General features: G+C 39.6%; 1 protein-coding gene across 1 annotated transcript in view; it reads left to right on the top strand.

Moving 5' to 3' along the window:
* Positions 1-23303, top strand: part of scaf8 (SR-related CTD-associated factor 8) — a 78165-nt gene that overhangs the window by 28386 nt on the left and 26476 nt on the right. The gene's annotated exons all lie outside the window — the stretch shown is intronic.

The raw sequence follows: 23303 nt of genomic DNA on the forward strand, positions 1-23303 counted from the left end.
TTGTCATATCTTCCAGTTAAAGCTGATTGTCATTTCATGCACAACACTTAATAGACAATTAAAACCTCTTCTATTAAATAGAAATAATATCTAGCATGGTTCATGTATTTAGGTATATGTTGTAAATATTCTTAAGTTTCTAAAATTACATTTATTTGCACATATATTAGGAGTTATTTAAAAATAAAGATCGGGTTCAGTTGTTAATTTTAACTTGTATAGGCTTTTTTTCTACTCATTTGCTTAAAAAATTGTGACTAAAAGAATAAAACAGGGAAAGAAATAGTCAGCTACACTTCAAGATACACAAAAATCAAGTTTATATGCATAGCACATTTCAGCAATAAGTCAGCTCAAATGATTTACTTGATAAAAACAACACATTAACCACCAAAATAATAACCTTTAAGCAGGTTTGTCACATTGAGATCAAAATGTCTCTTTTACGAGAGACCTAGCTAAGAGCGGCAACATGCAGTAAAAGAAAAAAAAGTGACAACACACAGTCACAATAAACATAGGTGTGCAAGAAAGCATGGCTATTTATTGTGATTATGTTTTGTAACTGAGAGTTAAAACCCAACCAGGAAATGCATTATGCATTGCCAAGAAACAACGTGCCTGAGCATGTTGCTGCTATCAATGTATACCAAGGTCTTAAAACCGATCAAACATTTTCCAGTAACACTTTGAAGTCCCTTTATTAAGAGTCAACGGGGGGAAAAAAATCATTTTGTAGGTGTTTTCCCTGCTTTAATTCTGAATTAGTGAAACAAACATTTGATTCAGGGTTGTTGTACCTTGAGATAAATCTGAAACATGCAGGACACCGCCGGCTCTTGAGAATCGGGGTTGGTACCCAGTGGCATAGAGTAACACTCCCTCATCTTGTTGCACACTGCCGGCAAAATGGCTGATAGACTCTTACACCTTTCTTTCTCTTACAAATAAGAAAAATGTGGCTGTTTGGAAATATTTCTAGCTATTAAAAACATAAAACTAAAACATTCATGGTGTGGAAGCTGGAGGAGTGCTGTTGCTTAGCTGCTGGTATTGAAGTATACCAAGGATTTAAAAAGTTACAGTTTGAAAATTACAACAATTTTCCTTCATACCATTCATTCAGGCTTAATGTCTTTTGATGAGCTGCCAAAGAAAATTCAGTAGTAACCAAAATGTATTTTCACCTCTTTACAGAGGAATCGCTCCACAGTATGGAATTTCAGTCTGGGTAACTATGGAACAAAATTCAAGTTTTAAGGCTTTATTTCCTTCTTCATACAATAATAAAACAAAATCATAAAAAATAAAGGTTTGAATACATGATTCTTGTAGCAAGGTGACGTTGTTCATCTTTAATTGCCTTTGTCAGAGTTCATTCAGAAAAACGCCTTCACGTACCACAAACTGCTGTAAGGAATCTCTGTTTAATGTAGAAAAATCCATTATAAATTTAATAAATCCAGATCTTATGGCAGAGTAGATCCGAGCTGGCTCAGATGCCAAAAAAAAAAAAAAAAACAGGAAATGAAATGGCCTTTTACCGCGTTAGCGAATCAAAAGCTAGCTTCCGCATCATGTTTTGGGATTTCTGTAACACCGAGATAATAAAATCCAAGAAGAGAAATGGTTTGTTCTCAAATTTCCAGAGTATTATTAAAACGTACCACAAGAATCTATAACTTCAAGTCAGGACAAGTATGAAATTTCCAAATGTTAAACATGTAGAAACCGTTTTTTTACTACCACTCACTCCTGTCAATTATCTTGTTTGCAAGAAACCAGGCTGGCTGGTTGGAAAGTCACGGCGTACAGATACTAAAGTTGCTTCTTGCTGTTGTTAGGGTGATGCTCTGTAGCAAGAGCAAATAAAAATTACAATTAAAACAAGTAATATCACCTTGTTAAATTCCCTGCATTACTCTTCAAAGAGCAGATCTACAGAATCAGCAAATGTCGGGCACAATAAGCATGTTTACTGAAAAACTTAAATAAAGCAGGTGTTTATTCTACATGCCTTACATCTGACCTGTACATCTGTAAAATCTATAAATAAAATTGTGCATTTAGTAGACACTGACCTAAAAGAAACAATTTCACAGTGTATGGTTTGCATAGAATTTAATTTTTGTTTTTATATTTTACTGAAAAAAAAGCTGGCTGATAAATCAGTTACGAGTTTATAAAATAGGTCGTAGTAAGAACACTATCAAACAAACTTACCCGTGTCTTCTCTTTATTCAAAGGTGTCCATCAGAATCCTAACAGAAAAGTCATAACATTTTTTTATAATAATGATTTATAGTTTCCCCACTGCAATTACCAATGGTTAAAATTAGCTTGATTTTTCTTTAATAGCATAAATAAAATTTTTTATTTTTTTTACTCTGGGTTGTCATACCTGCAGAATCTTACTATGCCTAAAATCTAATCTTTAGAGGATCAACAAAATAAGCATTTATCCAGTATTCACTATTTACTAACCACTATTCATGAAATCAGTAATTAAGCAGGATTGTAATAACTGTTTATTAGATTATTTCATACGTTGCTGTTTTAACATGGAAGGAGAGACGCCTGCACACTTCAGCTTTACAACGTTTGCTAACTTTTATGTCCTCTTGGATCTTCTTCATATTAAACATGTGAACAGCAGTGAGGCACACCCCTTTGTAGATGCACTCCACAAACATAACGCGTTTGTGCTGGGGACACGCAGCACCCAACACCATGAACCGCAAAATGCACACGCGCATCTCATTACAACAACAAAAATCCATGACTGCAAAAAATATTGTAAGCATGCTTCTTTGGAATACAAAACTGAATACACAGTAACAAACGACTGATTCAGAGCTTAAATGATGAGGAAAATTCAGTAAGGATCCAGGACCTGCATAATCCATTAGCATTTTAAGGCCTTATCATGTGACATAATCATCATAATTCACAGTAAAGAACAAGACAGTACATATATTTTGAGTCCCACTTAATTTTAAGTCTTTTTTTTTTTCATTAAATCAAAAATAAGTACTTAAGTATTTATGTGGCAAAAAATATATATAGTAATAAAACATTACCATATTATTATTATTATTCTTATGATGTTTCTGGAGTGTCCATATATGGGCATGTCTCATCACTGCTGTTCAGATGGTTGCATAACGAAGATCCAAATGGCCCTGAAAGGTTAATAAATTCTGTGAAGACCAAATGTTCAGGCTTCTCTCCTTCCATATCAGCATTTAAACTTGTCAACCCGGCACTTTCTGTCCATCTGTAGAGCAATGACTTCCTTCAGCCATCCTCCTTTTGACATCCATGACACAATGAAATAGTGACGTTTTCACTCAAGATTAAAAATCTCCTGATTGATGCTTGAAGACGTCGTAGAAGCATCATGTCCAATAAAAAGATCCAGATCGTGACTGGTGGTCCGAGCGTTGCAGCAGGGGAATTGCAGGACCGAATAATCTCCATTTCTTTTCTGTACCATCCAGTGCTTCTGGAAAGAAGTTTACTTATTAAGAGTTAGAAAAGAATTTAACCAAGGCTTGTTTGGGAAATTCTTAAGTTAAAATATGACTCAGTCTGCCCTGTTCCCTTTTACAGTAATTTTTACTCTAAAACTATTGCTTTGGCTTTTAAAGCATTTAAAGATGAGGCCCCATTAAGTCTAAAATGCTGGATAAGCTACTGTCAACACAGAGCAATGGATTACATTTCAATCCTAGCAAGAAATGCATATGATTGACGCAACCGTAGCATTAGCTAATTCTATGTTAAGTTACACGTCGACCTTCATGCAGTGTGTGTATATTTAAAAATACCACCTGGTGCTTAGCTCTGCAAAACAAAAGAAGAAACCAGGTAATATAAAGAGGGCAGGGAGTAGATACAGACTCCCTCCTCCTGTCTGCTACAGCTGGAGCGAGTGCTTACTCAGCACGCCGGGACAGGCTACATTGTGCTCACTCTTGCCCTGGCCCAGCATCAGAAAACACAAGCAGTAGGATTCATGTGAACTGTAAATCTCACAATCTAAACTAGCCACAACGTTGTCTTCCACATGCAATTCATCAATTCAAGATGAGCCTCGCCAAGTCCCGTCCTCCGTTTAACCCGACGCTAAACAACGCAAAACTTAACATCCGTTTAATTTACTATATCTGAACTGAAGAAAAAGAAAAATCCACAAAACCTGAGTAGGAGTGGAGACAGGCAGAAAGAATCCAGTTGCGTGTCTTTAATTATTCAGTGCATAAATCTGAAGTGCACACCTGTTTTCCCAAAAACCCAGACAGTCAGCCAAGTTCGGCATCCCAGTGACCTCCAGACTGAGAGGTTTGACTGGCTGTGAGACTTTGAATCCACTTTTATCTGCCTCCAAACTGACATGTTCACACAGGAGCTGGTCGCTGCGCGCACATCCTACTGTACACTAAACATTAATTCTAAAGCTCTTCCAGTAGTTAGGTATTTATTTTTCTATAGTGGCAGGGAAAAGGACAATCTGGTGTTGTCATAAATTAAATACATTTAATATGATAAATGGATTTTAAGTAAACTTCTGCTTTGAGTTTTCGCTCACTCGAGTCCTTTCTAAAATCCAACACGCACGTGGGTTTTAGAAAATCAACGTGGATTTTCTAAATATGCGTACATACTGAAGGCTCGTGCTTCAATATGTTTACTCCTAATATACACTCCCTGACCACTTTTCTTACCTTACCAGGAGGCTTTTTTTTTTTTAAAATCACAGACCCCACATCAGCAGTTACATAGCAGTATCTCAATGCATTTAAGCCCACATGCGGTGAAGTTCAAACCGAGCAGGAGAACAGGGGATCTGATACGATTCAAACATGGTGTGGTTGTTGGTGCCAGACATGCTGGTCTGAGTATTTCAGAAACCGATGAGCCACTGGGATTTTTGAATGCAAAAACGTCTTTGCAGAGATGGTCCCAAAAAAGAAGAAAAAATCCATTTGCCACTACTTGTGTGGATGAACATTCTATGATGATGTAAGGGTTCAGAGGAGAATAGTTTCTTTATCATAGAAAGACAGCAGCAACTTACGCAACCACTCATTATAACCAAGGCATGTGGCATACCTTCTGTGGGTAAACACCTTGAACCAGAAGAGCTTTAGCAGAATAATATTACATTGAATATTACCACTCTTGTCAGCTAAACATTGGAAACTGAGGCTACAGCTGGTCTCCAAAATGTAATAGGAAAACTTTTGCCTGGTCCAGTGAGTCAGACGATAGGGTCAGCATGCGGTATCCAGCATTGTACAAATAGGTCAGGCTTGTTGATGCGGCGCATTGGCATAACTTTCACAGACTTTCACTTTGCACATGCTTGGTTCTTTAGTAAAAATCAGGTTATTCAAACTTCACAGCCTCCCGGTGTATTGTACCCATCTCCCGGTGACTACTTCCTGCAAAAATAATGCGTTAGGTTATACAGTCTGCATCATCTCAGTCTGGTTTCGTGAGCAGGACAATGAGTTTGATGCTTCAGTGGAAGGTTTTTTCATGTCTATGCCATGAAGAATTAAGATAGCTCTAAAAGCCAAACAGAATCCAATCGGGTACTAGTTTGGTGTATCCCAAAAAAGTAGCTGGTGAGTTTAAATGGTAGAGAAATCTAAAGAAAAAAAATAGCAAAGCAGACCTGACCTTTGTGTAGGGGTTGGCGCTGCATGAGCACCTAAATGATAAAGGCCCCCAAAAAACCAATACTTAGCTGCCTCTTTCCCCAGTGGGAGTATTAATGTGTGGCTTAAGCTGTAGGTCAGATGTGGAAAGGTTCCCTTCTGTAAGGAAGTCAATTAGAGGGATTGCTGAGCGATGGAGGGGACTCATAAAATGTTCTAGCCCTTTACTGGCTCAACTTTAAGGCCTGATTTATTGTGGAGGAGAACATTTTTCAGTAATTAGTTCTATTACAGAGTAGAGGTGTCACACTCCTGCTGCTATCCCTTCAGTGTCACTACCGTGTCTGACCATTGGAGGTCAGTGTGGCACTGCAGCACCCTCCCGCATAACAAGAGCGCACACTGGAGCAAAATCTGCAGTGCTCACCTCTCTTGCCTTCTGTTTTTCTCCTCTTCTACCACTGCAAACCCAAAACATATCTACACAGGACATCTTTCGCAACAACAATGCGATTAATGTCAGAGCAGAGAAAATCCAGCCACAACGCTTCTGGAGTCACCTTTCTTAAATTGAATGTATTCCATCAGATCCTTCTCTCCACACCTCTTTTGGATCAATATGAGCGAGGCGTGATAAATGGAGCCCGGTTCTTTGAATTTGAGATTTGGCTCATTTTTCAATTTTTTTTTTTTTTTGCAGTTTCTCACTTGCTGCATTCCTAATTGATTAAAGCTATTGATTCAGCCTCCCAAAGCCACCTGGATAAAAACCAGACACTCAGACAATGAAAGTCTGTTCTAAGTGGATAGAAACAGAATGACTGCATTTGTGTGACCGTGAGCACAAATTCATGTATGCAAAAGATGGAGTCAGAGCTAGGAGGGGGGAAAAATAGCCAGGACATCCATCTTCTGTCCACCTAGTTATGCAGAGGAGGAATCCCGTATCTCAGCTCACACTCGGCCTCCACAGTAATTACTCAACACTACGGGAATGTGAGTAACTTTCCCTTTGCCTGCCCGGCTCTCTGTTATCACAGCCAGCAGACTCTTCCAGACAGGGCGGAGTCCAAAGTTCCCCAATCAGACTGCAGACTTAGTCTCATAACAAGTCCAGCATGGACCTGCAAATTGATTTAGAGGGTAAAGGCAGGTCATATTTGTTGTCACATGGCAACTAAAGTGGCTGGGAATTCAGGGGCAGGTTGGTAGTTTGTGTAGTTCCAAACGCTCAGAAGTTCTCAGGCTTTACACCCAGCAACATTTATTACTCGCCTAAGCTCTGATTTCCAAAATGAAACGATAACATGCCACACTTTTATTTAAAGAAAACAATGCAGAGGTTTCAGTGGGGTTCATTATGAGACAGAAGGCAGCGCTTTAACAATTCCCGGTCAGCTCCTTTACTGTGTTTACTTTGATATATTAAATGCTGACTGTTCTTTGTTATTATCAAACGATTTTCCTGTTTGTAGTTCATGCAACAACTGTTAAGTGAAATCCTTCTGATAATCGAGCCTTTTATTCAATTAGAACAGTACATCCCTGTTTATTTTCCATGCGCACACCAGTGGTTTTATATTATATTGATATTATATATCAGTGGTTTTAAGTTATATTGCTTTTATAAGCAATTTTGTTGTCTAGAGGCTGAACTTGACGACTTTGTTAACCTTTTAATGAACCGAACTGAACTATCGACCTACTGGTCAGAAACATGCACACTAAACTGCAATGTACACAGAATATTAAGGGAATGTAAATCTACACCGAGGGTCTGCAACCTTCCGATCTGGAACTACAAGTGGGTCTTTGGACCTTTCACAATGACCCTCAAGAACTTTGATTGAAAATGCTAAAGAACCAAAAACCTAATGTACATAAGCATATAATTAAAAATGTGTATTTTAACAGGTGTTCATTCTATTTTTTGTTAAATAATTGCATAGAATTTCCAGAACAAAATTATACTAAAAGTACCTGTGATAATTTTTTTTTCATGTCATTTTCTCGACATTAATTTGGGAACTTTAATCTTTTTACAACACTTTCAACAAATATCAACATCACATTGAATTTATCCATCCTCTTTTTGTAAAAGTTTCACATTTTTCATCATTTTAAAACCTAAAAACAGAAAAAAAAGCCTGGTCCTTTAAAAAATGATTACAGATTTGCTTGCAAAGTTAACGTTTGGATTTTATCATCTTTTATCGAAATTTTCTGATTCAAAGAAACACAAAGTAGTAAATGACCATGAACTAAAACAGATTATTCATGATTTTATTAATGTTTTTTATGATTAAAAATCTCATTCGTGGGTGTATATATGTATTCAGCCCTTTAATTGGATACCTCAAAATGGACATCACACACCTACTTCCACAAGCAGTTCTGTGAAGGCCTCAGAGGTTTATTACAGAACATCAATGAGTAAAAAGCATCATGTAGGTCAAATGAAGACATCAGGTCAGCCAGGGATGAAGCTGTGGAGAAATCTAAGGCAGGGTCAGGTTACAAAACACCAACCCAAGCTTTGAATAACAGATTGCTACAATCCACGTACACAGCAACATGTGGCAGAAGGTGTTTCTTCTTCCACGTGTTGGAAGAAGAAAGATGAGACGAACACTCACCTTTTTGGCCGATATGAAGAGGACTGCCCAACACTCTAAAATCGCCATAGCTGTGCCGAACAGGGTGGTAGCATCATGCTGCGGGAATGCTTTTCTCTAGCAGAAACATAGAAGCTGATAGGAAGATGGCTGGGGACAAATTGGAAAACCCGTTAGAGGCGGCAAGAGACTTGAGACTGGGGTTCACTTTCCAGCAGGACCAAATAAACGCATAGCCAGATGTAAATTGGAATAATTTCGATTAAAGCAGACTCATGTGTGGCCTAGTTAAACTCCTGATCTAAATGTGGGTGGACGTATTAACACGAGTTTGTGGGTCAGCCTGGAAAAGGAGTGATGACAATATGGGAGGAGATCACCTCTCAAAATAAAAGCAAACATTTTGAAGGCGGAGACAGCCTGTCAGAGCGACCTGAGTTCACTGCTTCGTCTACTGGGGCCAGTGTAATTTTACACTATAAATCGCTGGGGATTTCTCTCACACAGCCTGGAACTTATCATAATCTGCTAATGTATTGACTTTCAGCTCTTGACCCAAATAAATATGTTTATATTAGTCACACGGTTGACATGGGGATCAGTCATTTTGAACAAGCCATCCAGGTATAATTTTCTTTCCACCTCTTATCAACTATTTTGTGTTGGCCTATCAAATAAAATCCAAACAATTCATGGTTGTAATGACAGCATTTTAAAAAGTACGAATACATATGGTAACCGTGTGTGTCTGTCAGTCATATCTTACAGAGGCAGAAATATGTCATTCTTGGCCTTACAGCCGCTGATTGTAGCTTATCTTTCCTGTTCGCTGCTCCTTCACATCAGTAAACACACACATCATCTGTTTACGTGACCGCCTGCAGAACGGGGCAATCCTAAAGGCTGCAGGTGGTTTTTTTGCGTCTTGTTTTCCGCTGTCTGCTTGTTTTGCTTTTGGTGGTGGGCATGGAGCCGCTGGGATAGGCGGGTTACTGGTCCCCGATGTTGGAAACACAGGGACCAGAGTGGGAAAACAAAAGGAGTTGTCAAGGAGACAGAAACAAGCAACAAACGCCCTCTCTGATTTTCGCCCAGCAGTGATTCAAGGCAGGCAGACAGTAATTCAGGTTTGTGTGTGTGTGTGTGTGTGTGTGTGTGTGTGTAATCGGGGTGACAGGGGAGCTTATTAAATCTGCCAGCACAAACGAGGAGTGTGCGTGTTTGTTTGGGGGGAAGGTGGCTGCAGTAGAGGGGGAGATATATAGAGGAACAAGGTGTGCAAAGATGCTGAGCAAGCGGAGAGAGCTGCTCGACAGTGAAGCACATTGTGCTGAAAAGGGGAGAGGTGGGGGGGGGGACATGATCAGGAGACATGAAATGTATCAGGACAGACAGGCAGGTACTGGCTGCAGCCTCCTGCAGTCCGCTTTGCTGAGGGGAAGCAGCCCCGGCTCGTTCATTTAATCTTCTGAATGTGGAGGCTCTGCCCCCTTCTTTCTCTGCAGCTACGGGGAGCAGTGTTAATGCACTGCAGCCTGCAGGTGTTTTATTTCTCCTTTATTCCCCTCCAGCCTGTGTCGCCTCCTTTCACATGTCTGTCATCATTTAGGAAACCTTATGAAAGCTGGTTATTAAAGGCTGACTCAGCTCCTTCCTGCAGATGTGACACCTGTCTCATCCGCCGCAAAAAAAATAAGCCTCATTGTTTCCATAAAGGTTCTCAGTGTGTACCTGCCCACACTTGAACAAATAGCTAATGTTTGTTCGCCCCCCACCCCTCCCCACCAGGTCTCTTTTCTTTCCCCCTTCTGTGCAAATTGTTAGAGGTAGCTAGTTGATTATTAGCCTTGAAGGCCTCCTAGTTATCTGCTGGTTTGTTTGCGATGGTAAGGAGCAGATTCCCTCCCGAGAGTCTCGGAAGGCGTTACTGAGAAGGATGGGCAAAAGACAGAGCAGGTGGTGTCAAATTAGGAAACTCCTGACTCACCAGAATCATGTCGGAGCAGGATGGTAAAGATTCATAGAGATCAATATAATATAAGAAAACCTAGTGAGGCACTTAAACCCCAAAGATAAGAGATATTCAAGAAATTGTAGTGGTATGAAGACTGGTGCTGAAGTTAATATATGGCCATGGGTGGTTCTAGACAGGGGCCAACAGGGGCCAGTGCCCCTGTAGAACTGGGTCCATGTTATGCCCCCTGTACTGAACAGTTAATAACAAATCAGTGTCTAATGATGGTATGTGTTGGTGCAGAAACCGTAACTGATTGGTTCCTTGGACCACTTTCATTTTTTTTTTTTTTACCTTTTCTGCAGACACCATACTAGTTTACAAGTTCTTATTCATATTAAACATGGGGAACCAAAATGTAGTTTTTCACCTTTTGGTAGACTTTTTAGATTTTTCTCTTGCTTTTATTTTGTTATTTTGTTTGTATTTCCTCTAACTAATGTAAAGCACTTTGAAATGTCTTGCTGCTGAAAATGTGCTGTAAAAATAAAATTACCTTACCTTAGTTTACTCTGGTCTATCAGATGAAAACTGTGATCTTATCCCAGTAGGCTTCAGCTAAAACTGAAACTTAATTGTTAAAAGAAAACATGTAGGTAAAAATTAAAATTGTACTCGGGCACTGGCCCCTGCTTGTCCCTGTCTAGAACCGCCCATGCCTTTTGCTTGACTTAAATATCTCAAAATCTCCCAAACCGATTTTTTAATCCTTTTTATTTAAAAAAAAATGACCAAAGCAGCTCAAACCGACCAGAAGCTACTGTAATTTCAAAAGCACCAATGTTTTTGTTCTGTCCTCTGATGGTCACACACAAAGGCTTCGTCTGTTTAGCTGTGGGAAAGCGCTGACACAAACTGCACGTTGCGCTGCAAGCTGAGATGTTGGCGAAAGTTCCCGTACGAGCAGCTGCCGCCGCACATCATCAAGCTAATGTAATGTGATATAAACAGTTTGTGCTCGGCACCGTGTCCCTTTTAAACCGATGTTCCATTTAGGCTACATTTAGGCACGTACGTACTGTCAGAGGTGAAGCCGGTAGTTTTATTTCTGCTTCCGCTGTAATTTCAAATGAAGTATAACAGAGAACCCTGGATGTAGAATCCAATGAGTTCAGATAAGCTTAATGTGTCAGCTGCATGCTTTTAGGGCCTTCGCAGATGCACCTATAAGGCGGCAGGTTTTTCTCCATGAATGTGAACAATGTCCGAAAGGCATGTGGAAACTCAAGGAAAAACAGATAGGATTTTTCTGCCTGCTACTACGATATCGTCTCTTCAGATGGCATTGCCTCGGGGCCTCGCCATACTTCTCCGAGTTTGTGTGCTCAAGCCGCTGGGACCGTGCTGACGTGCCTGTATTCATACAACTGCTGGGCCTGTTCAACCACAGTTTTCACTATATAATAGCTGATATTAATGTGCAGCTGTCCTTTTGAAGAAGAAGTTACAAAACTTGCCCTTGGTGGATTATTGTCCAACTGGGGACATCTTCCCTCATGCTATCTCTTTAAAATAAGTTGCTTAAAACCTTTACGTCTGTTTTTCTGCTCAACAAAAGCACTATAAATCGATGTTTCAGTGCCTCTTGAATAAGAAAATAAATGAAAAACTATTTCATAAATTCCATTTATAAAGTAAAACTCATATACCATATAGATTTATTACACACAGTTATGAATTTCAAACATTTATTCTGCTTTTTTTTAAAATCATTATGGCTTTCAGCAAATAAAACACCAAAGTTTAGTATTTTGTGAATTAGAATATCGCTTAGGACCAACTTAGAAAATGTTGTGGTCTACTTATTTGACAATTGTCCAGTTGACAATCAGTGGCACCCTCCACAAGAAATGTAAGTTGCAAAAGACTGTGGCTACAGAGGTGGTTCTTCACAGAGTGATGTATGCAACAGAAGGTTTAGTGGAAGGAAAAAGAATGGCAGAAAAAAGGTACAAAAGAAACAGGGATAATCCAACTTAAAGAAAAGCAAAGATAATTAATAAAGGGTTTGGGTGAGATTAACTGGACTGGAACAGGAACGACATGCCGATTTATCCCAGGGCATGAACAACAGCTGGCCGGACAGGAGGGACAATCAGGAAAAACAATGACGTCGTGTCGAACCCCACACCTCCACGCTCCCATCACAACCTCAAAACAGTCTGACAGCCAAAACAATTTTTAACATTGAGTTCATGAAGCTGCAAAAATAGAGTTTAATTTGATCTCAGGATGTGGAGGCAGATTGGAGAGGCAGCGAACGCTAGTTGCTTCAATTTAATTGCTGAAAACACATCATTTTGTTCATCGCCTGCATTACTGACCTTTTATTCGAGCTTGATTTCAGATTTGCTCGGATGAATTAAGTCACATAAATGCAACTAATCGCAAATTATCCTTGTACAAATCTTGCTGTGAATGTTCCTCTACAAAATGTTATCCTTTTGAAATTTTCCCACCAGATAAAGCTAGGTTCATGGTCCTGTACCGTGACAGTGGAAAAATAAGATCATAAAAATCTTAATGACAAAGATTTCTCGCAATTTGGCCTTTTACAGTTGGACGGCATAAACTGTACACATATAAACCCTATTTTATTAGGGCGAATTAGATGGCTAGTGCATAAAAGATGCTGCAGGGGGAATCATTCGTCACACATCTGGTAGCAGAACAACAGAACCAGCATCCTTCCCAGGAGTCGTTAACTCCATGAGGCGCTCTTCAAACCTCCCTCCTGACTCTTCTGCTGGAAGTGTGTGTGAGTGTGTATGAGGAATTTTGTCGATATCACGCACGGGGGTTTCCATGCCACCTCGCTGATGGATATTAAACATTCATGATCATGTTTATTAATGACCAGCAGGCAGTAGGAATCTACATCCTGTCACATAATTGAGCGCACACAATCGCTTCCCAACGCACACATTTTCACTTTCTCCTTCTCTTTCTTTCAACGCATATTTTTATGTGTCCCCACGTCCACTCAGGAAATAAAAACAGCCTCTTATGCCACTGTCATAACGCGCTGCACTCAATTCATAGTTGTTTCAGACATTAAGTGTGTGTGTGTGTGTGCGTGTGCGCGTGTGTGTGTGTGTGTGTGTGCGTGTGTGTGTGTGATTGTATCTCTGGATCGTCTTCGATGTCAAATTGAAAACGAGCAGATTTCCTGTCTCTCGGTCTCTCTCCGGCCTGATCCGTCCCATGGGTGGAGGGATGAACCGCGGACCCGGCTGAGAACATCTGTGACGGCCGGCCCCAGCAGAGACTGCAGTGACAGTTCCTATCCACAGCAGATGTCACACCACCAGTGTGTGTGAAAGATAGCGAGAATGTGTATGTGTGTGTGCTTTATGGGTTTAGGAGTCCATGACCTAGAGACGACATCAAGGAAACTTTCTGATCTTCTCTTTTTTTTTGGAAATTCTTGCATATTTCTTGGTAAATATGAAATGATTATTAATGGACACAATCTGTTACCTCAGCTAGAAGTAAACTGCGCTTTACTAAATTTCCGGTGCTACATTTTGTTTCACTTCTCAGTTTGCTCCTCTTCACTACACAGACACTATTAGTCGTCCTCTAATGTGACATAAAAAGTGTGTTCGCTTTGCCCCACAGAGTTTGAAAATGAAATGACAAATGAGCGATGAGCACAGAAGTGCTGATGCTGCACTCCTTACACCCGACCATCTGATTCTGGGGTTAGATTTTGCGCCCTCCTTTTTTACACTCATTATTCTTTCGCTCCAGTTCCCTCTCATATGCTTTTCTGCTCCTTTTGCCATTTTGTCTTCTCTCCTTCTATGCTCTCTCCATCACTCCATGCTCTGCTCTCCATCCCCCCTCACCTTTCGTTTCAGCTCATTTCGACCCCCTGCCAAAGCGAGTCACAGCCAGTTCAAATTCCCTGTTAACAGATCCTCTCGGAGGGAGTTACTCCCCAGATCATGAAGCCAACTAAAAATACAGTTTTCAAAGATTTTCATCATGTCAGAGAGGCTGGAGAGCTGTAAATTACTCCTGCAATTAAAGCAATTACTGGAGCTGCCTATTAGCTGCCCTTCTTTTTTGTTCTTTTTTTTTTAAAACGAAAGAGTTTCATTCCTACTTAAGCAGTAGATGAAGGCAACAACCTCTGAATTCTATGCTGTATGTCTTTTTTTGTTTCTTTTTCCACAAATATAATGGATTTTCTATAATTTGTCACATACATGTCTATATATTTTTATATATATGTGTGTGTTTTACTGAGCTTTTGCATAAAATGTCATCACAAATAAACTGTGTTTTTCTCTTACATTATAGAATGTAAGAGAAAAACAGTTTAAAACAAAAAAATAAAAAAAATAAGAGCTCTGGTTTCCAGCTTGTCACAAACCAAGTTAGAGGAACAGCAAAGATGAAGATCGTTGCTCTGGTCAGATATTATTAAAATGTAGTTTTTTTCTGCAACATGTAAAATGTATGTGCTGTCTGTTGACAGAGAAGCAGATCTCTGTCTTTTGAGGGAGAAGAACACTTTCCAGGAAATCATAATGCAAGCTTGATCAATTGGAAAAATGCATTTATGCCCAAAATACGATCTGTCAAAGACGGCAATTAAACCAGAAGACAAGATACTTTAACTTGGTCAAACACCTGAAACCCACATAAATGCACTCAATTTTGTGATTTCACCTTGAGAGGTGCAACAAAAGTTCAAGAGTCAAGGAGAAGCTAAGGTACAGGCTCTGTTTGCTTTTTAGTACAATTTTATGAAGAGTTTCTACTATCAGGGTCATACAAAGACTCCTTTTTTTTCCAGATTGGAACTAGGAAAAAAAAAAAAAAAGGTCCAGGATTTAGAGGGTTGTCTGAAATGGTTCCTCTGACCCCTAAATCTCCAGATTTAAACGACATTAAACCCTATCTGGGATGTCCTATGTGTTCCCTTAATAACTAAAGCATGCCCCTCTCAGAGAGCTCCAATATCCTGTTAGACACGGCTCAGGATTTGTAGCAGCAACAGAGAAAACATGGAGCTGTTTGGAGGGTGACACGGAGCAGTAAGGAGGTGTTCTCGTCACCGTTGCCTTTAAACGAAACCAAAGGAGAACATCTTGAAGATATGTCTGAATTTTTATTCTCTATTTTTTTTTTTCTTTTTTAACTGAACACACAGCCTTACATGTATTTGACTGATACATGAGATCTGGTTGGATTTTACAGCCCAGGCGGAAAGAAATAAGCATGTGATGTATACATTTCCATAGCATTCACTGTGTTACTCAGTTTTAGGAGATCTGCAAGTCTTTCCAAAATAACTTTATTCTTTTAGATTGGAGCATTTTAAGTTCTTAAAAGTTACGTTTTATCTCTGTACCTTCAGCGTACACTACTGTTAAATCAAAAACGTCAAACCTTACCCTTGTGGTGGAGGTAGTCTGCTGGCCGACTTTAAATTCTTCCTCATGACTGTGCAATCCATAAAATAGGATTTCTGTATTATTATTTTTTATTATTATTAAATTGCAGAAAACGTATGAGGTTAATCCTTGAAAGACTCAACAAATAATGAATTCAGATGTGTCGTTTTTCTACTACAATTTTATGAAATTGATCTGTCAGTACTGATCTTTTCAATAGGTCAATGTTAACAAATGCAAATTTCTCTTGAACACAACTTCAAATCAGGTCCTAATAATGTATTTTGTACCTCTCTCCAGTGATGATTGAATAAACACAATCTGTGATCAGTGAAATTGTGTTTTGTTAATTTGTATTATGAATCACTTTTCTCACGTGGTTTTTTTTTCCCCCCAAACTTGAGCAGAAACAGCTAGGAAGGCCTTAGTAAAAAAAAAAAAACGTTCATGATCCGACAGCTTAGATTTGGACCTACGAAGACCTGAAGCTAATCTGTTGTAAACAAACCAGTTTGGATAGTTTTAGATCTTCGCTTTCAAATTGCTGCTCTTGGTCTCTGATTTCCTACTCTCTCTACAGTCGTGTTCTCGGGCTCGGTCCGGTCCGGTCTCTCTGTAGGTGTTGATATTGCGGGAGAGACACAGGCCTGAGTTTGTGCGTTTTCAATTATGAATGTGAAATGAGCAGATTTTTAACAAGGCCTGTACTCTCCTCTCTCTCACATGGGTGTGAAAATGTTTCTCAGCGGGGAGCGAGGAGGTAATGAATGCGAGTGTTACCTCAGCCTGCCAGGGCACAGGAACAATCACGGTCCTAATGGAGCAATAGGAATATGTTTCCAGCACTTTGTCCTCCAGGCCTCTAATATCTAACTTAATTAGAAAGGGCTAAGAGTAATATTGTGGTTGAACGTTGAAGCAATAAAGATTCATTCTTGTTTTCTGTACTCCACTTTGTGTTTCCTGGCCTGTTTTTTTTGTTGTTGTTTGTTTGTTTGTCTGCCTCTTATTGAATTTGAATGAGCTGCATTTAGCTCAATGGAAATAACATTAGACTTCGGAGGGGATGATTGCATTTGGCTCATTGGAATCAGCCCTGTACTTTTTGAAACTGAATAGAGCTTTTTTATATCTAACACGCAACTTTGCTTGCAACGCGTTGGTCTCATTTGACTTAAATGAACTCGATGATTAAATGTGGCTTTGTTTACTCTTGGTTCTTCTCCACTGGCTGTAATCAGGTAACTAGGAGTGAAGCGATTTGAAGCAGATTAAACTGTCAGGCTGGCCCAAAGCTTCTTTATGCTCTGCTGCTGGATTCAAACTAAGCCTGTCCAGAGCGCCGCCTTCAGTTAATCATTCATATTCTTTTCTCATGCATGTTTTATTTGACTTTTTTTTTTTTTTTTTTTTTTTTAAAGTGCTTTGCAAAAACATTATACCACTTGATCTTCAGTTCTCAGGGTGCTGTGCCCAGCAACTTTTAGATCTTTAGCAGGGCTTTGTAGGAACCGATTGCATGCTGACAAGGTAATTCAGCCATTCAACTCAGGTCTATTAAACTAGGGGTGAGAGTTTTCAGCACATAGGATCTTGCATAACTGTTCAGCCATAAAGGCGGAAGCAATCTTTCCACTCTCCCGTTGAGGTCAGACTTTTGAGGACAAATAATAGTTGTCTGGTCAACGTTTTCTCCACCTGAGCTGTGAATGTCTGCTGCTCCCCCAGAGTTACCGCAGGCTGCTTCTATGATTAATGCTCTCCTTGTCTAGCTTGTCAGTTGAGGAGGTTTGCTATAATGGCAGAGGTTTCAGCTGATTGCTTTTCTGTAGATTGGATGACTTCACAAAATGTATACAGGACAGGACATGACAATCTGCACCTGCAACTTAATCATCATCAAACATGTCTTCCAGTGAGTTTTTTTTAGACTGTATGTTACTCTGTCTTCGTATGTTAAGCTAAGCAAAGCAAAGCTTTCTTTGGAATAAAAAAAAATACTTACAACAGCTCTTGCAGCCAGAGAGAAAATCTGTAAAATGCAAACAGAGAAGACATAAAACACTGAAGCTTATAGGGATAAAGAACATGTTGTTTTTCACAGAGTTTTCCTTGTGTCGCTCTGTAGTGTAATAGGATTCGGTGAAAGATCTGATTTCACACAGCAGATGCTTACACGTATCCTCAAAGCTTGTCGAAGTGAGTCACAGTGGGCTTTACTGGAAAACGCGGCGTTTCGGATCTGCAAGTCTAACAAGTCTCACACTGAGGTCTCTCTCGCTCTCATTTTATATATATTTTACAGACTTTGAGTTAAGTGAGCTCTAAAATAATGTGGTCCAGAAGTGAGAATATCTGTGATACTCACATGAAATTCCAGTCTTTTCTGTACTTTGCTTTCTGACCTAATCGCATTGTTGCCATAATTTGAATGCTTTGGCTACATCTTAATGTTAAATGTGTACGAAACCTTTTTTTTTTTTCTTTAACACAGTCCAGCTTCTTTTTTTAGTGCGATAATAAAGTAGATTTTACACATCCTACAATAAATTTCTGTAGATTGTTTTCAGCCTCCCCATTATGGTGTATGGATAACAATATAGTCCCTGACTGATGGGTCAGAAAGCTACTGGCACAATGAGTGAAGTTGGTGGAAGCAGAAACACAACTGAAGAAAGACAAAAGTAAGTCCATTCCAAAGAGACCTGCTCCACATATACACGGTCCGCAGCCTGACACAAATTCATTTATCCTATTTTACGGAACGTGAAGCTAAACTCGTGCAGCTAAAACCTGTTTCTCGAAAGTCCTGCGTTGTTTATTAAGCAGCCGTGTAAATCCTTTATTCCACATGCAGCAGCATAAAGAACATCATGTCTTCACCACAGACACGAGGCAATCAACGACACCTCAGCCGTCTCCTCTTCCTGCTGGCCTCCATTTCTTCCCAGTAATGACAAATGTGGCTGACAGACAGGTAGACAGATGATGCAATGTGTGAGGGACAAATCCTTCACACAGGCGGTTTCCCACCCAGGTTTATACATTCAATGATAAAAAAAAAGAAAAAAAAAAGCCACAGACAGCTCTCTGCCAGTCTGCTCCATCAGCCATTACCTTCAACTCTGGGATTTATTTATTTTTTTCCCAGATAAGTTTCAGCTGAGTAATACTAACAGCTTTGCAGCTCAAGAACCATTTAACACACTTGACTTTAAAAAAAAAATGTTTTCTTTCATTCAATTACATTGAAATCACAGTTAACTTAGGGCGCTTAAGTGCTCTGCGTTCACTCGTAAAGCGCTAAATGACCCTGGTGTGAGAAGTCCACTTGTTGTCGTCATCGATTTTTCATTAGTTTGACCCGCAGGAGGGTGCGAACTATCACTTGGATCAGACCTGTCATGTTCAATTAAAGGCCTTTCCAACATGGCCCAGTTTTTTTTTTTTTTTTTCTTACCCAGTCTCTACACAGACGTCTTCAAGCCCTTTCTGGGAAAACATCTCCCTCATCTGTTCATTTCAATTGTTTTTTTTTTTTGTTTTTTATGTTTAAGCTGCTATTTTCAGAAGCCAGTGAGTAGTTGTTTAAGGGTGTAGCTGGTTAATGTTACCAGAGCTAAATACCTCCTTTTGTCTGGCAAACACACACACCTTCAGATAACGTCTGCCTTTTGTTTCTGGCAAACGTAACCCGTTAGGAGCCTTTTTGTCCAGCTGAAACAAGTCGCCCAGAGTAAATGTGAGAGCTGTAACTACACGTGGATGCTGAGTAGGCCCACCCTCCTTCGGCTGGTCGTGATTGCAATACTTTGCGTGAGATTTGCAGGTTTTTCTCTCGGTTTCTGTCACTGCAACACGCACATACTGTGACAACCCTATTAGTGCGGCAGCGAGGGTAGAGCAGCGCAGTGATTGTCAGAATAGCTGCAATGGAAGTATTGGAAACACTTATTTGAAGACCCAGAAGTGAGGCTGAGGTGTTGATTAGTGTGTGTGAGTGTGTGTGTGTATTACGGAAGGTCCTATCTGTCTGCCTGGCTGTGACCCACTTTTGTGTCTGTCAGCATAAAATAGAACATTTTGGCTGATTTCACCGTTTTTTTCTGCTCCCTGACGTCTTTTAAACCAATAAAGTGACATTACCAGAGATTTATTCCAGTTCCTATAGTTCCTATGGGAGCTGTACAATTGTCTGCAACTGACCAGCAGACTGAGTTATTGTAAGCTATTTGCTGTAGGATGTTGTTTAGAGCTAATTATTTTACACGAGAATATTCAATGCCGAAAGCTACCAGGTTCATTCCAGTCAGCTTTGTGTGGACAATGTCTCCCGAAAGTATTCATATGAGCTGAATTATTAGCTATTTTCCCATTTTGTGAAGTTACAATCACAAACTTTGATTAATTCCATTGAGATTTTATTTGATAGAGCAATATAATTGGTGCATAACCGTGGAAGTAAAAATAGGCATAAGCATGAGTTCAAGGTTTGAGGAGAGAACCTAAGCCTGCATGAGAAAAACATGCAAACTTGGTGCAGAACCAACCCAGGACAACCAGCTGCCACCGTGGTTCTGACTGTTGCCATCAGGCCAGAAAATGTCGATTTTGGTCTTATCGGACCACAGCATCGCTTTCACATTGTTGTGTCTCTGGCTCATTGCAACCAGGAATCCCTGAGGCTTTCTTCTTCTTTTAATAAAGGCCAGATTTGTGGAGTTCACGGTTACTAGTTTTCCTGTTGAGTCCAACTGTGCAGCCCCTTCAGAGTAACAATGGAACTTTTGGCTGTTTCTCTGGTTGATCTTCTCCTTACCTGTTGTCAGTTAAGGAGCTCTGACATGTTTTTATTCGCTTTATAGTTGTGCCATTCTCTTCCCATTTTGAACATCTCTCTGTGAGATGTTTAAAGTCTTTGGCATTGTTTTATTTATTTTAAATCAGGATTGAACTCCTCTTTGACTACATCTCTGTGTCCCTTGGTCTTCACAATACCGGTTGTCAACTAATGTTTTCTAACAAACCTCGGCGGCCTTCACAAACACCTTTATTTACAGTATGTTGCAATTAAGATAGAAACTGGTGGACTTTTTAACCAATTAGGTGACTTAAGACAGTGATTGGTCAGGATTTTATTTAAAGGTATCAGTTTGTGTGTGAGCGTATGGTTGGTAAATACAACTTTCACGCTTTTAATTGTAACAAATGTTGAAAATCATATATTTTTCCTTCCACTTTTACATTTTCTGCTGCTTTGTGTCAGTTCATCACACAAAATTCCAATTAAATATAAAATGTGTAAAACTTAAAGGGTACCAATACTTCAGACACATTGATACCCTTATACTGGTTCTTTACCAACAGAACATCAAAGTCCGTTAAACAAGAATTTGCAATTTGGCCATAATCACTTTTCAATTTGTAGTGATTCAAATTCTTTCAATATTTATTTACTTGAATGATTCTTTTTACACATCTGAAAATGTGAAAAACAAGATATGTAGATCTGAAGGCAACTGTCGTGACCTCCTGGAGCTTAAATCCCAACGGCTATATCCAAACTGTAGGGGGATGAAAGGCTGCTTGTTGTGTAGACGGATCCTGATAAAAGGAGCCGAGTGTTATGGGATCTGCTGTTACAATGGGAGGAGGAGAGATAAGCATCTTCATTTGGGCCCTCGTTGTATGGCAGCTGTAAAGAGGCTGATGTGGAGATAGTGTAAGTCCGGCCAAAGAGCTACGCGACAAAACCCAGAACTTACGACAATGGGGAGAAGAGAGCGAATCAGGGAATCTGGGAGCGGAGGCATTTAGAGAAGTAACCATTAAAAACAAAAGGGAGAAACTAGGTTTAAAAATAGCAATGGCCACCAGCGCAAGCATGCTGTCCGATTGTCTGAGGAGCTCAAACCTGTTTCTTATCGGCCTGGCCATCAATTCATTGATCCTTGTGACAGATGGACTCATTAGTGCTATGCAAAGTATGCATCATCTTGTTCCTCTTGTTAAGTAAAATTGAAAAGTAAAGGGCTGAAAGCTGTTCCAGTAAGGAGCATAAATGTACTCTTCTGGAGGGAAGCAGCAACACTTTTAAAAAGGAAATGCCTGTAGAGTAAAGCTGGAGATAAACAACTAAACAAAATTGCTGTAAACAGCAGAGATGAAATTACACAGAAGTATGCAGCTACAATGTATTCTAATTGAGTAGACAGTTAAATAAGGAAGATTGCAAGCAACTGCTGGCATATTTGGCCGTGTTCTGGCATCAGTTCATGAATCTAATCCAGCTCTAGTCTTGTAATGGTTGCCAGACTTTAAAAGATAGCACTGTGTGAAGACTGTTAAGAGGCTAGGTGGAAGCTGAGGACATGGCGACCTGAATATTGGTGTTATTTAGGGGGTGTCCAGAGATTTATCTATACTCCGCTTCAGAGTATTAATATCTCATCAGCAATGTTTGCATCAAATGCAGACTTCCTGAGGACAAATTCAGAGATGAACCAATCAGAATTTAGTGTCTGACTTCCAATCTCCAGTTTTTGGGAACTTGCCATTGGCAATGTCGATACTTAATTCCCTTTAAGAGTTTCCATCCAAGAAGATATGACAAGTTGGTATTCAGCTAATTTTTCCCACCTTTCCTGCCTTGATAAATCAATCATTTATATTCCGAGACATTTCCACTTGACTTTAGAATCAGTATCAAGAACAGAACAACTTCTTTTATCCCCAAAGGCCAAATAACTAAGGTTACTAATCCTTACCTTAATTCTAAAATATCCAAAATGCCACCAATGTTTCCTATAGCATATGTTCCATAGTAGAAATTAAAACCCGCTAAGTATGAAATAGAACAACTTCGTTATACATGTCAAGAGACTTTCTGATTGCTGGAAATACAGTTTCCTTCTAAAGAGCATCATAAATCTCTTTGCTTACTCTAAATTAATTTTAAATATCTTACTGATGATAGAGAGCCAATAATTTTACTTTCTCAGTAGCATCCATGCAGGATATTGTTGGTGCTGCAGTCTTGTAACTAAGTATGCTGCATTTGTGAATGAGAAAAATATCGAATTTTTGAATTTCCAACTGTCCTCTCTGAACCAATCCAGGTGAAAATCAGATCAATTCCAATCTCAAGCTGATTTTTTGGTGCATCTTTGCATAAAATACACCAACTACCAATCTTTAGGTCCCTGTGGATGGACAACTGAAGACAACTTTTACAAATCAGATTTTACATAGGCAAAATGTGAAACAGAAAGAAAAAAAACACACAAAAGATGCTAAAAAAGAACTTTTATGTAAAACTATAAGTAAAATCCCATGTTTTTATTTTATTTATGCAGATATGCATGTTGCAGAAGGTACTTTCGCTACCTTCCCTAAATATATCTCCTTTAGAAACCCAGCAAAATCCAGCAACCACTGATTGATCCTTTTTTTTTAATGCCTATACGGGCAGCTCCACCTGTGTTCAGTGTAGCGTTCAAGCATAGGCCATCCCCCATCAGTGTCCGCGGGAAGGAAGGAGGAGTTTAACCCCACATTGTCTGGGAGGAGTCCGCAGTCTCTTACCGCTCCGTCCCGGGAT

This window comes from Poecilia formosa, unplaced genomic scaffold, assembly GCF_000485575.1.
Source record: "Poecilia formosa unplaced genomic scaffold, Poecilia_formosa-5.1.2 Scaffold30, whole genome shotgun sequence".
NCBI lineage: Eukaryota > Metazoa > Chordata > Actinopteri > Cyprinodontiformes > Poeciliidae > Poecilia > Poecilia formosa.